The sequence below is a fragment of the Talpa occidentalis genome, unplaced genomic scaffold, assembly GCF_014898055.3.
Source record: "Talpa occidentalis isolate TD23 unplaced genomic scaffold, MPIMG_talOcc4v2.1 talOcc4.12, whole genome shotgun sequence".
Classification (NCBI taxonomy): domain Eukaryota; kingdom Metazoa; phylum Chordata; class Mammalia; order Eulipotyphla; family Talpidae; genus Talpa; species Talpa occidentalis.
The window spans coordinates 16362002-16380257 of NW_023601212.1; the positions used below are offsets into that span (position 1 = coordinate 16362002).

An 18256-nucleotide genomic window follows, 5' to 3' on the forward strand; every position below is an offset into this window, starting at 1 on the left:
ATTGTTTGCACTGCACTAGGTTAGGGAAGAAGAGGTGTCAAATGTCCAGTTCCTGGCTTTAAGGATCTAGCAATGACAATGAGGCATGCCCATAGGAAATTAACAAATGCTGCACAAAAGTCAATGCTTAGATACTAAATGTGTGAATCAGACCAAATGAGCTGCTGTAACAGGAATCTGGATCTTGGCTAAATAGGGCCCAGCAACTCTGCAACCTCACAGTTCCCCCTTCCCTATTCTGCTCTGTAAAAAGCAAGACACTAAAGTGTCTGGACTGATGTCAAGCCCTGCAGGTACATGGAATCTCTAAGCCAAACGCAGCGGTACTGCCCCAGCCTGGTTCCCTGCTACCTTCTGGAATGAGGAGTGGGGAAGAGCTCAAAGGGTGACTTTTCTGTTTTCTGTGTTTCTACTGCACATCAATAAATATACAGAGACAGGCAGCCACCCCTTGAGCTCCTGCGCCTGCTAGCCCCTGGGCTAGGTGTTTCATACCCCGCTCCAACATCACTCCTCCCACGCAGGCAGGAGCATGCTCGATAAAGTAGCTAGTGAAATAAGCCAGACAGAGAGAGATGGATACTGCGAGGTAGCGCTTAACACGCACAAGCTAAAAAAAGTGAAACTCATAGACACAGAGTGGGAAAGTGGTTGCCAGGAACTGGGGGAGACGGAAAGAGGCTGGTCCAAGGGTAGCACCTTTCGGCTGTAAGATAAATCAAGTCCAATGTGGCGACTGCAGTGGGTCACACTGTGGAGTATAACTGCAAATCTGTCAAGACACTCCAGCTTTAATGTTGTCATACACCAAACGAGATGATGGATATGTTCATTAACTAGATGGGGGTCTGCTCACAATGAATACCTGTATCACATCATTATCATGTGCACTTTAAATATCTTACTGTTTTATTTACTTATTCATCAATTATGCCTCAATAAAGCTGGGGGATAGGAAGGTAAAGAGCAGAGAGATGGAGGGCCTTATCCAGGGCTACACCGTCAGTGTTGTGACTCTAGAATGCAGGCTTTTCCCAGGCCCTGAATCCAGGTCATTCAGTAATTTCTCACTCTAGCCACATATCACACAAAGATGCCTGGGCCTAGGGATTCCAATCCCCAAGATCTGGGATGGAGGCCAACTTCCCAGGTGACAGCTCCTATCACTGGATGAGAATAGATGCAGTTACCTGTCTATATGCCATCTCCTGTCCTTTCCAAGAGCACCTAAGGTCAGAGGCTGGGCTGGAGTCACCTCTGTCTCCAGCAGTCAATGCAGTTCCTGGCACAGCTGAAGAGCCCCATGTATTTCTTGAGGAAAGGCTGAGTTGCTCAGCACAATCCTGCTCTTGGTTGGTATTCTACAGGTAGGGGCTCAGCACCTGCGACCAGGTCCCGAGGCTCAGCTCTTGTAGTGCCTCAAGGGGCTAGTTTGCAACAAGTGCAACATGTCAGCACCTGCAGCACACTGCCAATTACCTATTTGGGGCTCCCAAGCTGCTGGGTCCCCTGCCAGCCACCTCCCTTTGTCGCCTGCTTAGGGAAAGCTGGTTAATGTCATCTTAGCACAAAACACATGATTGGGAAGAAGGAGATAGCACAGAAGCTCAACAGGAAACTCCAATGGCACAGTGCTGACCCCTGAGAAATCTTTGGTGCAGGGGTGAGCCCCCGCGCCCCCGATTGTAAGCAATAGTCGTATGAGCTTCATGGACACACAAAATATTTGACTGGGAAAAAAAATCAAGAGACTGCTTTGTCACATGCTCCCCAAAGCAGAATTTTTGAGCATAGACACCCACAGGGCGATAATAAGGGTTCCAAAAATTTGGACCCAACTAGGGCTGAACAAAAACAGTTCCCCCAACTATAGGCCTTTTAATAACTGCATTATGCTAATCTGCACTCTGGTTATCTTTCTATATTAGGCAGCATTTCTCAAACTTTTCTTGAATTTTTCTTAAGGAACTCTTTTCTTTCTTGAAATTTCTCACGAAAGTTGTGAGGAATCCACTTTGAAACACTCACCATCTAGTATCTATTTGTTCCAAGCCCCTGTGTCCCCCGTGCAGATTTAAAGAACTGAGAGTTAAGAAAGGAAACAACAAATTAAAGAAACACTTGCCAAGACTTCACAGCTGGTTGGTGCCGAATGCAGGCCTGGGCCTCAGGGATGTCCAGTGGTTCTGTTCCCAGGGTCTCAGCTGAGATGACATACCCCACAGGGTGGTCTCTGTAGAAAAGATCAATGCTGACAGCTTCAGCCTTCAGGGTTCTAGGGAACATTCTCTCTCCAGTGTCCTGCCTTTCCTGTGCCCAAAGGTAAAGAGCCAGCAGGCATCCAGGAGCCCTCAGCTTGCCAAGTCTCCATAGACCTCACTGCCAGGGAGGGGAAATCCACCGCATTCCTGGGTTCCTAGGAACAGGAGGTTGTGAGGAGTTAAGAAGTAGGTCTGACTCTCAGCTAGTTAAAGGACGGAGCTGGGACTTGAATCTAAGGCTTCCGATTCCTCCATCCACTCTTTGACAACAAGCCCATCAGCAATGCCAGGAGCTGGTGCTCAGCTCACTATGTGGTAAGTGAACCCTGCACCTGGCTGGGGCCTCTTAATAGGCTGAGATCTCTCCGCTCCCCACTCAGGGCAGGGCTTGCTAACCTCACCCTCCAGGGATGGGGAAGCCGAGTGAGTGATACGTTCCCCCTGGTGTGACTACGTGTCTAATTCCTTCTCAGGGCCTTCTTAAGCCCTTGGCCTCAATTATGTTCCACAACCAGCAAGTGACACAAATTAATTATCTGCTAGGAAAAGAAGGGTTTTCTTTTATCTGTTTGAAAGTAGTCACCTTCTCATTTCAAGGATTGGCCTCATAAATTTCAAGGAAGGACAAAGAAGATGGCTGCCAGTAGCAGGGCGAGAAAGAGAAGGAAGGACAGGAGAGAGAGGGGTATGAGAGGAGAGCAGGGCGGAAGGTGCAAATGTTAAAGGCACAGCAATAGAACTTCTGACACTGGAGAGGGACAAAGTCTTAAATCTGCTGGGGGGGGAGGGGATGGATGTCACTGAAGGTGGTAATATTTTATTTTTTTTAAAGATTTATTTATTTATGCATACAAGAACTGGGGTACAGGCCAGAGGTGTGGGGTGTGAGAGGATCCACCAGAGACACAGTGGGGAACAGAACAGGCAGACTAACTGAAATACACTGCTGAGGGGAGCAGCGGGCGAGTCAGGAGAGGTCTGCCACGCCATGTGGGTATCTCCCTGGCGGGCCATGAATTGAACTCGTGCTGCAGTGACTGCAGATAGCTTCATAGGTTGAGTCTTAACCCTTGCGCCACCAGGGAAGCCCCATAGGTTGTGTCTTAATCCCTGCACCACCAGGGAGGCCCAGAAGGTGGTAATATTTTAGCTGAGTAGTAAATGCTCCAGAAAATGTAAACTCCAGGAGGGAAGGGACCATTTTTGCATCCCAGGGTCTATCAGAGTGACTGGCCATAGTAGATGCTCAATAAAAAATCATTTATTGGGCCTCCCTGGTGGTTCAAGGGGTTAAGACACAGCCTATGAAGCTATCTGCAGTCACTGCAGCACAAGTTTGATCCCTGGCCGGGAGCAACCCACATGGCGCAGCAGACCTCTCCTATCTAGGAGTGTGTTTCAGTCAGTCTGCCTGTTCTGTTCCCCACTCTGTCTCTGGTGAATCTTCTCACCCCCCACACCTCTGGCCTGTATCCCCGTTCTTGCATGCATAAGTAAATAAATCTTTAAAAACAATCATTTATTGAATGGATGGATTGATCAGCAGACACTGGCCAAACAAATGGAGCAGGAAAAGTTATTCAGGAAAGAGAGTGAGCGTAAGGACAGCAGGAATGACCAGCAGTCCTCAGTGTGTGTGTTGCGTGGGTGTTGTGTGGGTGTTGAAAGATGGAGGGGCAGATGCCATTTTGGAAGGGCAGGCAGAAACTGAAGACCTGGAGGTTGGTGGGGAGGGGGAGCCTTGGATCCCCATAAAATAATAGTAAACTCCTTTTACATATAAAATCAGACTTTATCCTCACAGTCATTCCATGAAGGATACAGATAAAGGGAAGGTTTATATGATCACAGAGCAGGAACCAGTCCCTGACACTGAGCCTACACCCCATGATTATTCCATGACAGGCACCCTCTCCCCCAAGGATCTGCCTAGGGATGGCTCACACATCTTAGTGTTCTTCCTTCATCCCCTGACACCCTTCTGAGCTAGCTTCAGAGCACAATTTGTGTGTTCACAGCAAATGAAGATGGCAAACATGCTCAAAACAATACCTGTATGATTCGTTCCCAAGGCAAGTAGTGGTCACTTTTTCATCATACGCTCTTCGCAACTCCCTGTGTCCCAGTGGCTATTGCCCCGAGTGTAGACTATCCAAGATACAGACAAGGGCATGGGAACTTGGTGCCATTCCCTCATTGCTCCAGATGAAAGAGAAAGAGAAAGACCATCCACAGTCCATGGTCAGACAGGGCTCCTAAGACAGGTGCTCAACAGACATGGCCAAGAGAAAGCTGTTGAAATAAAATGCAAAAGGCATAGAGGACACAATCCCTGGCCCCAAGAGACTTGTGCCTGCATGAGGAAGGAAGCCACATGGGGCCACAAGAATGGACACCATGGCAATTAACTCTTCCTCGTGCATGCTTCCTGCTCAGCAGCGGGAGGCCTCCATGCAGAAGGGTGTGAAGTCAGACAAACCTGGATTCCATCTGGAATCAGCCACTTGCTGGCTAGATGGACTCAGTTGTTACAATAATACCAAATGCATGCAGGGGACTGTGCAGGACAATATAGGATCGCCTCTGGGCTTCGTGGTGCTGGGGCTCATGTGGGAGCAGCACTTTCACCAATCTCATCTTCTAGATGAGAAAACTAAGGATCTGAGAGTGATTTGGCCAACGTCAACCTGAAAGCAATAGATCTGAGACTCCTACACCCCAAATCCCATAGCCTCCCACTAAGCAGGAGAAGCCAGGTTCCCCAGCAGCACCAACAGGGAATCTTCCAGGAACCAGGCAAAGCCAGGGCTTGGATTTTAGATCCCCAAGGTCTTGTGCCAAATGGCATGGGGCAGGAAAACTGGAGCCTCATTAACATAGAGGTGGGGACCCCAAAACCCCTGGGCCACCTGCCCAGCTTCCTCCATCCTTTGCCCACTGCCCTTCTCTCCCAGGTTGCTGCCTAATTATAGAGCTGTTGATGCAAATTATTCTAATAACTGGTGCTAATTTATACACATTTACATATAATTTGCAATTCATTTGCTGTCCACATTTAGTCAAACTTCACTAATTCAGACCAAAGTGGGGAAGCCTAATGTGAAGAGTCCACAGTATAGAAGAAATCAAGAGTTTCACATAGAGGAGCCTGCTTTAAAATCCAGCATGCAAACTAAAAGGGGTCTTGTCAGAACCTATGCCTCTAAAAAATATGCAGGGTATCCCCGGTGGCGCAGCGGTTGAAAGCTGGGCTGCGAAGCTGCCCGCAGCCTCTGCAGCACCGGTGCCATCCCCGGCTGCCGGCAAGGGTCCCACATGGCATGCAGACCTCTACTGCCATGCCCGCTGCTCCCCTCAGCAGTGTATTTCATCGGTCTGCCTGTTCTGCTCCCCGCTCTGGCTCTGGTGAATTCTCTCACCCTCCCATGTTTCTGACTGTACTCAGTGATTGTATAAATAAATAAATAAATCTTTTAAAAAATTAATAATAATAATATGCAATGTTATAAACCAATGTTACCTCAATAAAAAAATTTAAAAAAATTATTTTTAAAAAAGAATTCTGCTTGAAAATCCTTAAAATCTCAAAGCGTGGACTTTCAAAAGCTCAAAAACCAAACATTAGCTCTTTCATTTGATTACTTATTAATTTTGAGCTATGAAAGAAAGGATAACAGGTAAATAAACACCTCTTTCCTTCTCTCTCTTTTTCCTCTTTTCTCTCTTTTTGGCTTTCTATGATGGAATTCAGGAAGCTGAAGTTTAATTATGTGGTGTGATTCTGCCTCCTAACTCAGTTTGAACTGGTAAACTTTTTCTAGTACAAAATTCTCCATCTTTCAGAACATGTAGATTGGAATTAGCACTTAACTGAAACTTGAGAAATCATAAGGTAAATTGGACTTAGATATATGTGGGTCATGTAGTTAATGAGGAGATTTTTGAACACACACACACACAAAAACTTCAATGACAAAACCACCAACAAAAGGGGAGGCAGAGGCAGGAATGCAGAGGACAGGCATTAAGATCTCACTGGAGCTTCTGCACCGGCCTCCAGCAAGTAAGTGCCTCTGTCTTGTAACCAAAGGAAGCTGCCATTTGTGCAGATGGGGAACCAATTCTGGGGAACTAGAAGCTCCCATCCCAGTGTCAGGGCCCTGCCCCTTGCCTCTCAGGCCTTGCTTTCACCATAGGTGACTTACCTTAGCTAAGAATTCAGTCTTCTTTGGAGATCTGTCACTGTTACACGGAGGTCCTGTCTGCCTCTGGCTGCAGGAGGAAAGGTCTCTTTAAATGCTGTGACTTTGCTTTAAATTGCTAATTAATAGATTTGTGCCTGCCATTTTCTCTCTTCAACAATTCAATAGTGCTTAGCAAAAGTCATCCAATTCCACAGTCTTTATAGATATTTCCCCATCCCCTCTGATATGGATTGAACTGTATCTTCCCGAAGTCCTGTGCTGAAGCCCAATGTGACTATATGCACAAACAGGGCCTACAAAGAATTAATTTAGGTGAAATGAGGCCAGACTTGGGGCCCTAATTCAATGTAACTTGCATCTTTAGAAGCGAGAGACAGAGACAGAGGCCAAGGCTGCATGGGCGCAGAGAAAAGGCCACAGAGAGCACAAGAAGGGGCCTTCACAGGCTACAGCCATGCTTCACTTAGAACTTCTGGCCTCCAGACTTGCAAGAAAATGAGCTTGTGCTATTTAAGCCACCCAGTGTGTGAGTTTTGTCATGGCAGCCCAAGCAGGCTAAGTCACCTCACAAATTCCCAAGACTTCAAACTGGTGACGACAGCACCTCTCCAGCTCACCTAGGAAACGATCTTGACAACCACAATGCTACAAACTGCCAGGGACCAGCAACACTCCACCTGCCACCAACAGTGGGGTCTCCATAGCAATCCAGTTCTAGAATCTCATCCTTATTGTCTGCTTTTGGTTTTTGTTTGCTGATGTTTTTAGGTGTACTCTGGATACCAAGTATCTTAGGTCAGTCTCTCCAAAAAGTAGAACTTGGGTTGAGGACTTCAATTCAATTTATTGGGGAAGTATACTCAAGAGAAGGGGGATTGAGGGACACAGGGTGAGGGCAAAAGGTTTAGCAGGCATGTGCTCTTAGCTGAGAACTAGCTTCAGCCTGACCTCACGGGCTCTCTGCAGTGCAAATTGTACCAGGGTGATGGCCTTCCCTGAGGCAAGAGGGCTGACCTTTCATCGCCTTGCCAGATTAGTAACTGCCTGAGGTTTCCAACCAGGGAAGGTGAGTGCATATCCTCAGAGCAAAGGGCCACCTGTTTGGCTTGGGAGTCACTCCATAAAAAGGCACAGTTAGGAACTGTTATCAACCAACTGTCACAGCAGGGTGGGGATGCCAGCATAGTGGGGCTTTGGGTAGAGTACCAACCTCATCCATTACAGATGAATAGAGCTACCAGTAGGTAGTAAGTTTAGGTAGACAGACAGACAGGTAGATAGAGATGACAGATCATAGGGAAAGAGACAGTGTTTTGTAGGAATTAACAGAGCATAAAAATATCTTCAAAGAATCAAATCAGCTTGGGCCTCCCCGGTGTCTCAGCGGTTGCAAGCTGGGCTGCGAAGATGCCCGCAGCCTCTGCAGCACCGGTTCGATCCCCAGCCACCGGCGAGATTCCCTCATGACATGCAGACCTCTCCTGCCATGTCCGCTGCTCCCCTTAGCAGTGGACTTCATCAGTCTGCCTGTTCTGCTCCCTGCTCTGGCTCTGGTGAATTCTCTTACCCTCCCGTGCTTCTGACTATACCCAGTGCTTGTATAAAATAAATTAATTAATTAAAAGAAACTTAAAAATAAAAGAATTAAATCAACTTATCTCTGCTACATGAAAAATACATAAATGACCTCACTACATCCTGTCCCTCCTAACGTGTCACTTTTGGTCACAACACACTGTGCCCACTGATGATGGCGGCGAGAAGGGACACTAGGAGCACAGAGGAAGCTCACTGTTGCAGGTCAAGTTGCCCAGCAGTCAGCGCCTGACATGGAGATTAGAGCACAGGAAGCTTATTCGGAAGTATTCGGGCTCAACAACACGGGAAAGGGGAGGATTCAAGACTGGACAGAGGGAGGAATCGATGTGAAATACAGTGTCCTTAAAGGCTGCAGTGGACACCACAGGAAACGAAACTGGCATGGCATTTCCGAGATGCACCAAGCAGAAAAGAAGGGTCCAGGCTTTTCCACCTTTGCATGGGCCAGTCATTGGATTCAGGTCGCCCCAGCAAAGAGGCAAGACCCTGGGCACCGTGACTGCCTTCATCAGGAGCAAGGCTTAAGGAGGATTCGCAGGTGAGGGCTGTCTGCTCACCACTTCCCAATGGCTGGCACAGAAAGCCCTGCAGTGCCCCCAGAAGGTTCTGGGCTGCACAGAGTCCACGGTAACCCCTAACCTCAGTTAAGGGGAAGGGAGCGCCCACGGTGAGATGAGCTGCAGTGGATCCTGAGAGAAGGAAAAGCAGGAGTCAGGCTGGGGCCTCTCTATGCAGCATCAGGAAGTTCTCAATTAGGCTGTTTCATGCGGAAGACTTTTTGGGAAAGAAACAATTAGGAACCATTAGCTAGGATACCTGTTCTCTCTCTTTTGTTTTCCCTTTTAAAAACAAGCTGGAAAATATGCCTTAATTAACCTGCTTTTCATATGGAAGACAGCAGCGGAGCTTCTGAGTACGTCAGCGTCAGCGGGCTTGAAGATGAAATGGAAAAGAGCTTGTCAAACATCTCCCTACAAGGGCAGGAAAGCGGAATCGGAAGGTGAAAGGTTGGGGAGGAAGATAGCTCAGACTCGAGAAACTCTCTGCAAGGCACTAATTGGGCTGCCACAATGTGCTGGGCAAAAAGGAAAAATGCAGATCAACAGTTTTGTAGCCAGGGGTCAGCCCTGAGGCCAGGGAAACAGGAAGGGGGCCCCTTCCCCCTCAGAGCAAGAATTGGGGGATTAAGTGGAGTCTCCCAGGGAGGCTGGGGTAGCTCATGGGGTGGGAACTTCCTATTCCAGGCCCCAGTTCAGCCTAACTTCTCCCCCAAACCCAGCCTGCGCCCTAACATCTGCAGCACCACCCTGGGGGAAATCGCTGGTGGAGGGTAGGGGGAAGATTTACTGAGCATGGGGTTCCCAAGAAGGAGAGTGAGGAGGAAGACCATGGAGCACAGATGCCTGAGGGGCCCTCCCAGGGGCAAGGCCAGGATCATGCAAGAGGGGGAGGGTGGAATGGGGTGGATGCCACTGCAGGCCGGCAAAGAAGGTCACTTACATCTTTGGGGCCGAAGAGAAAGCTTAGGGAGGGGAACAAGGCACGCTACAGTAAAAAGGACAGCTTGTTTTCTGGCTCATTCTCCACTTTGTACTTCTCAGCAGAGCTTCCTCAGCCAGTGACTGGGCCCTGCAATGAGGCAGCTCCAACCCCACAGCTTCCCACTGCTGCCCTCTGACCTCTACCCAGAGGGAGTCACAGGAAGACGAGAGCAAAGCTGTAGATCTCTTCAGTCTCTGCAGCTAATTCCCTGTCCTCCGCCTCCCCCCTGGTTCTCTCTGTGCAGAAACTCCCTGTGAACCAAGTGTACACTCCCCGGATGACCTGAACAATTCTGTAGAGAACAGCTCTGCCCAAGGGTCTGATGCCACTCATGCGTGCATTTGTTCATCCATCCTTTGGGGCATTTATTACTTTCTCAACAGGATTTAAGCACCTAATGTACTAGGCATCCTGTTAGAAATGAACAGCAGACGACTCCTAGCCCTGAGTTCACATCTGGAGGGAGGGATAAAGCTGTGAGCCAGCAAGCATATGGTCAAAGACACCACATCGCAAAGTCAGTGGGGAAATTACTTCTGCTGGGCTTGGGGGCCGGGGCGGGCGGCAGGAGTTAGGGCTTTAAGGGCAAAGTAGGCATTAGCCAGACCTTAAAGGAGGTGAAAGAAGAGATTCCAGGCAACAGGAACAGCATGTACAAAGATAGGAGGCATGAAAATATGTGCCGTGCATGTCATCACAACATGGTGAATAACCTGGTAATGTCAGAGCACAGTCTGTACCGGGGAGTAATGGAAAGTGATTGTGGAGGGCTGCGAAAGTGAGCCTAATTGTTTTTGATGTTGCCTTAGTGCTCAGGCAGCCATGACAAAATACCACAGGCTGAGAGGCTTAGACAATAGAAACTTATTTCTCACAGTTACGGAGGCTGGGAGTCCACAGTTAAGGTGCCAGCCTGGCAGCATTTTGTCAGGTCCTCTCCTCCTGGTTTGCAGCCGCTGCCTTCTTGCTGTGTTCTCACAGCACGGTAGAGCTGGGCTACTTCCTCAGCACGTGCATGAGAGACAGCACAAGCTCTAAGGTGTCTCCTCTTTAAGGGCACTAATCCCACCATGAGGGCCCCACCCTCATCCACACGACTATTCTAATCACCTCCCAGAGGACCCACATCCACAATAGTGTCACTTTGAGGGTTAGGGCTTTAACCTACGCATTGTGGGTAGGAGGGAGGAACACAAACATTCAGACTATACCAAATGGAGAAAATCAATGAAGTGTTTTAGGACATGGGACAGTTAGATTTGAATTTTTACAAAGAACAGTCTGTCAGCACAAGGGAAATGAAATAGACAGGGCCACAGCAGAAGGACAGAGGAAGTCAGGAGCATGTAGAACTAGTCAAGACAGAAGGTGAGAGGGCTTGACAGCAAATTCCAGCAGTGAACAGATGATTGTCAAATCAGCACAAGAGTGGGTTTTGAGAGATGACAGAACCATCCTTGTGCCAGGGGATGGTAGGGAGGGCGGTGATGCTGATGATGCTGTCCCAAAGAGAAGCGCTCAACTTGTGTGCCTCCCCTTCCCTTGAACCCCTATTCTATGGCTGTTCTCCTTCCAGAAGATGAGGAGGTTGAGGATTTGGGAGCACAGAGGCCAAGGTAGATTGAGGTCTGGGTTGTAGTCACATGAGGTGACATATGACTACCCTACTCAAGTGTTTACAAGACATGAATGGCCAAGCTTGTCCTTTGGGAATGAGAAGAGAAATCCTCTGAGAAGCCATAGAAATAAGTGCAGAGTGGACATGTTCATTACAGAATGGCAGCCCACCCACCACCAACTCCAATTTCCAGATCACACATCACTGCTTAATTAGGTGATGGTACATCCTGGCTCACCCCAATTTATATTTGTTGCTCAGGCATAATTATTATTAATCGGGTTCCTTTTATTCCCCTATGTGTCTCTGTTTGGATGATAAATAGAAGCCAATGGCAGCTCTCATTGCCACTGAGCCCAGAGGCAATCTCAAAAACCTTCTCAACTCAGCCTTCTTTCTAAGCACCAACAATCATATAATCAGATATTGCAACCAAATCGCCAGCTTTGATAGAAGAAAGAAGGTAGGTCTGGCAATCTCAAAGAAGGTAGAGCTGGGCAATCTCAAGCTTGCAGGTTGTTCTCTGGAAGCCTGTGTTCCTTCATGTGACAGCTGTAGTAACAGCATTTCCTACTCACAGGGCTAGCATGAGCACCCAATGAGGTCAAGTTGGAAACGTGCTACATGAATGGTGGTGCTTTATGATCATTCAAGGGCAAGCAGCTTGAGCTGTAGAGTCTCAAGAGGTCTTGGCCTCTTACTTGCTTCTGCTCTGGTAGGAGACCGTGCCCACCTGGGGAAGGAGGCTGCTGATACCAGCAAGTGCTCCCAGAGTTTAAACCTCTCCTCCCCTAATCTTCTCCTCCTCCACAGACAAACAGAAACCCCTCTCCCGCCCCCACCCCTCAGATCAACTCCATCAAGAAGCGAGGCTTCTCTTTGTGCTATAGCAAACATGCTCACTCGTTGCCGCTCCCCTGGGACCTTCTGCAACAACACACACGCAGCTTTGAAGTTTCCAGTGTGCTTAATGCGCAGGGGTCCCGTCTCAGTTCAAGGACAGTATTTTAAGTCCCTGGGAAGACAGGAACAAAGTTTAGAACACAGAAAGAAACAGATTCTTAACAGACTTGAATGATAAAACGATCCCATCCCATAGTAGCAGCAAGCTCTGAAGACAGTCAAGGAAGAAGCAGTGATGGGGAAGCCAGGCTCCTAAGCAGCCATGACCACAAGACCTGACCTGAGCTGGAACTACCTCCTTGACTTGGGACAGGCACAGGACTAAGCATGCAGAGCGCTGGCTTCTTAGGGCAGTGGGCGGGGAAAGTAAACTTAAGGGAGGTATGGAGTACAAAGGCATGGAGCTGGAAAAGAGCTAGGATGACTGCCTGGAGGTGGTGTCCCTGGTCATCTCATAAAAAAACAAAGTGGGCAGAGCTCATCTCATGACCTAGATGCATCAGCAAGAATATCAGCATCTTTTTTCTCCTTTTCAAATGAGTGACTATTGCTGGAATAAGCCATGAACTTAGCTGCAGGTGCAAAGGCAGTCTAGGCTGCAGGAAGGAAGAGGAGAGTCAGTTCTCTGGGAGCTCCAGCAAGAAATATGAGGCAGAGACTCCTAAGGTTACGTCCCCTATGGATTCCACAAGGACCTGGTCCAGAACCTGGGCAGGGAGAGGGACCTAGGAGATGCCTGGATCAGGTGAGAGGCTGCAGCAAGAGGCCAAGAGGAGCTCAGTAACATCTGAGATTTGGGGAGGGCCTCTTATTCTGAAGCAGTAAGGCCAGCAGGCTAGGCTTACAAGCAAGGGGTAGATTGGAAGTTCATTTCATTTTCAGGGGGTAGATAGGAAGTTTGCATCTCATCCTGATGCTCAAGTTTGCAAAATTAGGAGTATAACTACCGACCTCTTCTGGAAATACTCTGGTGCTAAGGGGATGGTTTAAATCAAGCTAAGAGCATCTGATTCATCTTTGTATCTTCTGGATGCAAGCACGCTGCGTGGCACACACCAGGTCAACATTTCAGCCCTGGATGCTCATTAGAACAATCTGGGATGCTTTATAAAAGTATCAGTGCCCAGGGAGCCACTCCAGAGATCTGGAAAGGGACCTGGACATGGGTATTTTTCCTAAGTCTCTAGGTGATCCAAAGTGGAGCCAAGGCTATGAACTATTGCACATGTCTTCATGGCAGCCAAATGAATGAAAGAATCAAAGACTGAAGCGAAGAACTGAAGTAAACGCCAGCACTCATTCACAATGGCAGTAGCCCCTGCTGGGCCACCAGCACTGCCACTGGCATGGGCTAGTGAGCAAGTCAGCTCAGGAGGCCAAATCAGCCGTCAGATGTCTCTCTGGTGAATCCAGTGTCAGTAAAGGGAAACTGGATGTTGCTAAAGAATCTTCACAATAAACCACCAGAGCTGTGTGTGTTATTCTCTCCTTTCTGCCAAGTTCTGTTTAGAGTTCTGTAACATAGATCTTCCCCTTTCATCCTAACAAGCCAGGGTCATAGGTAGGGTAGGTGTTTGTATGTTTGTTTCATAAATGAATAAAACGCCACCCCTCCCCCAAGATGATGTCCCAGGCCATTCCATTGCAGAACCGAGGGCTCTGTGCACTGGACAGTTAACCTGGATGCCAAGGATTAACCTGGGAACCTGACCTCTTCTTCCTAGCATCTACCTTACCCCGGTCCTCATCACACAGGCACATGCACGGGCTGGGGCAATACAGCCCGGCGTCCAATTAAGCTGATATCAAACTCTAGAGGCTCCCATCACCTCCATGGGATCTGGTAGCAATAAGGAGATGTAGGAGCCTGAGAGCTGAACCACAAAGTGAAATGTTCCCACATTGCCTGGAGCCTGATTTCGGTCAAGGTCCAGTGACTTCCTGAACTAACTTGAGCGACTGCAAACTTCTTTGCAAGCCTCAAGGGAGAAGAGAGACTCTGCAGATTGAGCATGTGCACACACAGGCCCCCGGGGACGGGCACCAGTTCTTGTCCACCCCCCTCTTGCTCACTCTGATGTGCCCCCATGCACACACCCTCCTCACAATGCTATAATGTCTATGTAAATTGGATCTTTAATATCCTTCAGATAAATGGCTTCAGAAAGAACATGGATACAATAGTCTGTCTCTGAGTTAACATGATAGGCTCTGCCTCCCAAATTGGCTCAGAGAAATTAGCAGGAAGGAAGGAAGGATCAGACGAAATAATAAACCTGCTTACCTGCTCATTAATTTAATCTCCCCCACCCTCTCTTCGCCTTGTGGTTTCACTACCCATAAAATAACTAGATAACTTTGCAGTCCTAGATGAAAGGGAAACTAGGTCTGGAAGCTCTAAGATTAAAGGAGAATTTTTAGGATTAGTCTTTGATTTTCTCCTTCTCTCTCCCTCTCCTTCTCTGTTTTGTTCTTTCTTATCTCAGAGGTGACTGAGGAGCATCCTCCATTCTGTTACCCACTCTGCAGAGCTGGTCAGCCTGAAGCTTGCCCTGGTTGAGCTCACAGGCCCCCTGGGGCCTGGGACAGAAGGTGCAGGTTGGGGCTAATCTCAAGGGAATTGCCACCAGAGGCCCACTGGAAGGCATCTGCCATGTGGGTGATGGATGAGCGCAGGAAACTGCTCTCTCCTCACAACACGGGGGTCCCCTTCTTGCAGGGCACCCTTCTCCGTACCTCCCTTTCTGGTAGCTCTGACCCTTGGAGGACCTGAGATGAGGCAGAGTAGACTCCAGTCCATCTGGCCTGGAATCTTCGATATCAAGAATGTCGATCCACTCATGGGGAAAAGACTGGATATCTCCAATACTGCCCAGTGGGGTACATTTCAAACAAGTTTTCCATAAGTCACCATGGGCCCTCCTAAGGTCAACTTCTGCTCCTCATTCTAACTAGAAAAATTAAGAAAGCCTGCTCTGTACTTCAGCTCCAATACAGAGTTCATTCCCAGACTTTTTCACTCTATTCTTGGGAGCTCTTGGTATCTCAGGGTAGTGACCCCTTCCTGTGAGTGCTGAGCAGCCAGGTCTTTATTCATTTACTGTTGCACAGGAGGTATCTTTAGCATCCTCCCCAAGGACTAACAGGAAGCAAGCAGTCAAAACACGCAGATACTGCATCCACTGCAGGGAGGTGAAAGCAACACACTTTAAGACAAAAGGAAAAGCAGATCAGCAGCAGCAGAATCTGTTCATAGATGGGATGCCAGAAAAGCACTTACCAGAGAAGTGGCTTGCTGGACGCGTGCAGAGGTGGCATCAGAATAGTCCCCCAGTACCACTGAAGCCCCATTGTGCAAGGTCACCCACAGGTTAGACTTCTTCAAAACAATGGGGATTTCTCCATCACTGGTGATAGGTTCAGCAAAGGTAGTGGCCTGTGACAACATAAACAGGTGCAAATATTCCAGGAAGGCAAGCGTGATACTGTAAGAAACAAAACAGGAGAGGTTTCTCTGCTTCTTCCTGAAGGCTTGGTAGACATCTGGATGCAGATGTATATGAATTCTAACCCCCTGGTACAGAGATATCGCCATGGCTAACATGCCTCAGGACCTCAGCTGCTGCTCACTTTCAAACTCATGGACCTCGCATTTTGAAGGCAACTTTCTAGAATACTCAAGATTTTTTTTTTAAAGATTTATTTATTTATTTATACAAGCACTGGGTACAGTCAGAAGCGCGGGAGGGTGAGAGAATTCACCAGAGCCAGAGCAGGGAGCAGAACAGGCAGACGGACAAAATACACTGCTGAGGGGAGCAGCGGGAGGCAGGAGAGGTCTGCGCGCCATGTGGGACCCTCGCCTGGCAGCCGGGGATCGAACTGGTGCTGCAGAGGCTGGGGGCAGCTTCACAACCCAGCGCTCAACTGCTGCGCCACCGGGAAGGCCCTAGAACACCCAAGATTTTGATCTCTTTATAATCTTAGAATTTATGAAAGCTCTCAAAGAGCACTTGCTTAGGTCCTAGGTTATATCTATGGCTATTTGCCATACAAGAAGCTAAAACTGAGAAAATTTGAAAGTATTTATTGATCAATTATTTTCTTATATCGTTGAATCTTTGGACAGTCATTTGTTACTCCCCTCAGGTGTAGTTCCCAGAGTTCTCCCACTGATATAAAGAAAATAAGTAAGTCTAGAAAAAGACAAGAAAGCATATGTATTAATCATTTAAATGTAACAATGATAAACCCATTACATATTGATATAATATTTTAATTGTCCAAAATAAAATCAATGAACACAGTAGCAATATTTTACACATTCACAAGTCAGTCTCGTTAATGTCTGGTTTATTCGAGATCAGCTGGATCCTCTTAGCTGCTCCTGAAAACATCCTGTGGTGATATGTTGTTTTGTTGAAGTATATGAAGAAAATACGGCTTCATACAGATATGTAATTGGAAAAGCAGGGAGTATTTTATTAGTCTCGTCTGATAATTGTAGATATTCTTGGAAATTACATCAAAACTCAACAAGGGTGAGTTTCTTAATGTTTATTTGCAGCTTGGAATTGGAAACCTTTTCATTCTAGGGCACAATAAAACCATTAGTCCATCTCATACTCGGAGTAGAACTTTTACACCATGCAGTGATCATTTGGAAATATTGGTATACCAATCTTGCAAATACGAATACATTTCATTACAAGATATTGGAAAATTACATTCATAGTATCACCTCTGATCACATCAGAAGTCTAAATATTTGGACTTTCACCACACAAGTGCCACTGTGATTTAGACCTCACTGGAGAAGGTATAGTTGCAACCCACACGATGGCAGAAAAGGGTGCTGGGTTGCTTCTGGGATAACGGAGAAAGCTGCTGGAGTCCCCACAGAGAACTAGAAACAGGAAACGCCTGTTGGGTGCTGGTGAAGCTTGAAAGGAAACCATCTGCAAAGAGTGTTACTGAATGTTCTGGAAAGCCATCTGGGGAGTCTATGCAACTCATCGGAAGTATCACACCAGTCAGGGCAGCTCATGCCCTGGGCTGCCAAATGAAGCCACCTATGAGAGGTGCCAGCTGTATTATTTATAGGTACTATTGATATATTTATTTATACACACATATCCTTTCCTAGTTAAAATGTCCTCAGGGCCTCCCCATATCCCACCTGATAAAAGCTAAATTCTCCAGCATCGTACTCAAGTCACCTTATTGCCTGCCTCCAACGGATGGCTCCAAGTTCATTGTTTTTTCTCCCTGCCTTGTTTCTTGTGCTCCAGAATCCTGCATGGACCCCACATCCTCCACAACAAGGGCCGTGTCTAGTTTCTCTGTGCCTCTGGTGTCTGACACCATTCTTAGCACATTGCAGCTACTGAGGACACACCATTCAAGAGATGAAAGATCAATGAATAGATGATTTTCCAGCAGCCTTTTCCTTATGCTGCCTTGAACCCTACTCACTAAAACATTTCCTGAATGCCCAATCTCCAAACATTAGGATTCACTTTATCACTATTGTGAGCACCCTGTGTCCAGATTAACAGCCTGCGCCTCCCAGTAATCGTTGTCAGTTCCAGCTTTCCAAAGGGGAGTAGCTGTAGCCCCTCTCATCTGGATCAGCTACTCCTAGGTTCTTCCACCAGTCCCAGCAAAACTTCAGGTTGTAGAAAACAAGATTTGTAGAATGATCACAGCCCTCAAATCATCTCCCATTGACTTTCACAAGAAGCTCCTATCACTGTGGCAGAGGTCCCCAGTTCTCTCCCACAAGATCCCATTCAAGCCATCACCTCTTTGAACGCAGCATCAGCACCGTGAATGTCCACAGCTCAACTGCACACCAATCTCTCTGGCCCCAGCTGGGCTGGAAGTGCTCCCAGGTACACTTAGAAATGCTGCCTTGGGTTGTATGAGGGAAACAGAGAGGTGTGGCTGCAAGAAAGGACCCAGTGAAAGTGCAGAGATCTGGAGAAGGAGCAAATGACTTGTTGACATTACACTTTCTTTGCAGACTTCTAAGCAAATGTCTTATCTAGAGATGACATGGCCAGGGTATTTCTGACACAAAAGGTGTCAACCACCCACCAAGAGCCCAGACCCGTAAAGTGAGGTAG

At 47.6% G+C, this 18256-nt stretch overlaps 1 protein-coding gene across 1 annotated transcript in view; it reads right to left on the reverse strand.

Annotated features, from left to right (window-relative positions):
• Positions 1 to 2127: 2127 nt before the first annotated feature.
• BUD13 (BUD13 homolog) overlaps positions 2128 to 18256 on the reverse strand; it is a 564524-nt gene continuing 548395 nt past the window's right edge. The window contains exons 15-18 of the transcript XR_008551042.1: positions 15409 to 15564; positions 6467 to 6533; positions 4314 to 4553; positions 2128 to 2233 (exon numbers count right to left, since the gene is read on the reverse strand). The gene's annotated coding sequence lies outside the window, so the exon portion shown is untranslated. The remainder of the gene's footprint in view (positions 2234 to 4313; positions 4554 to 6466; positions 6534 to 15408; positions 15565 to 18256) is intronic.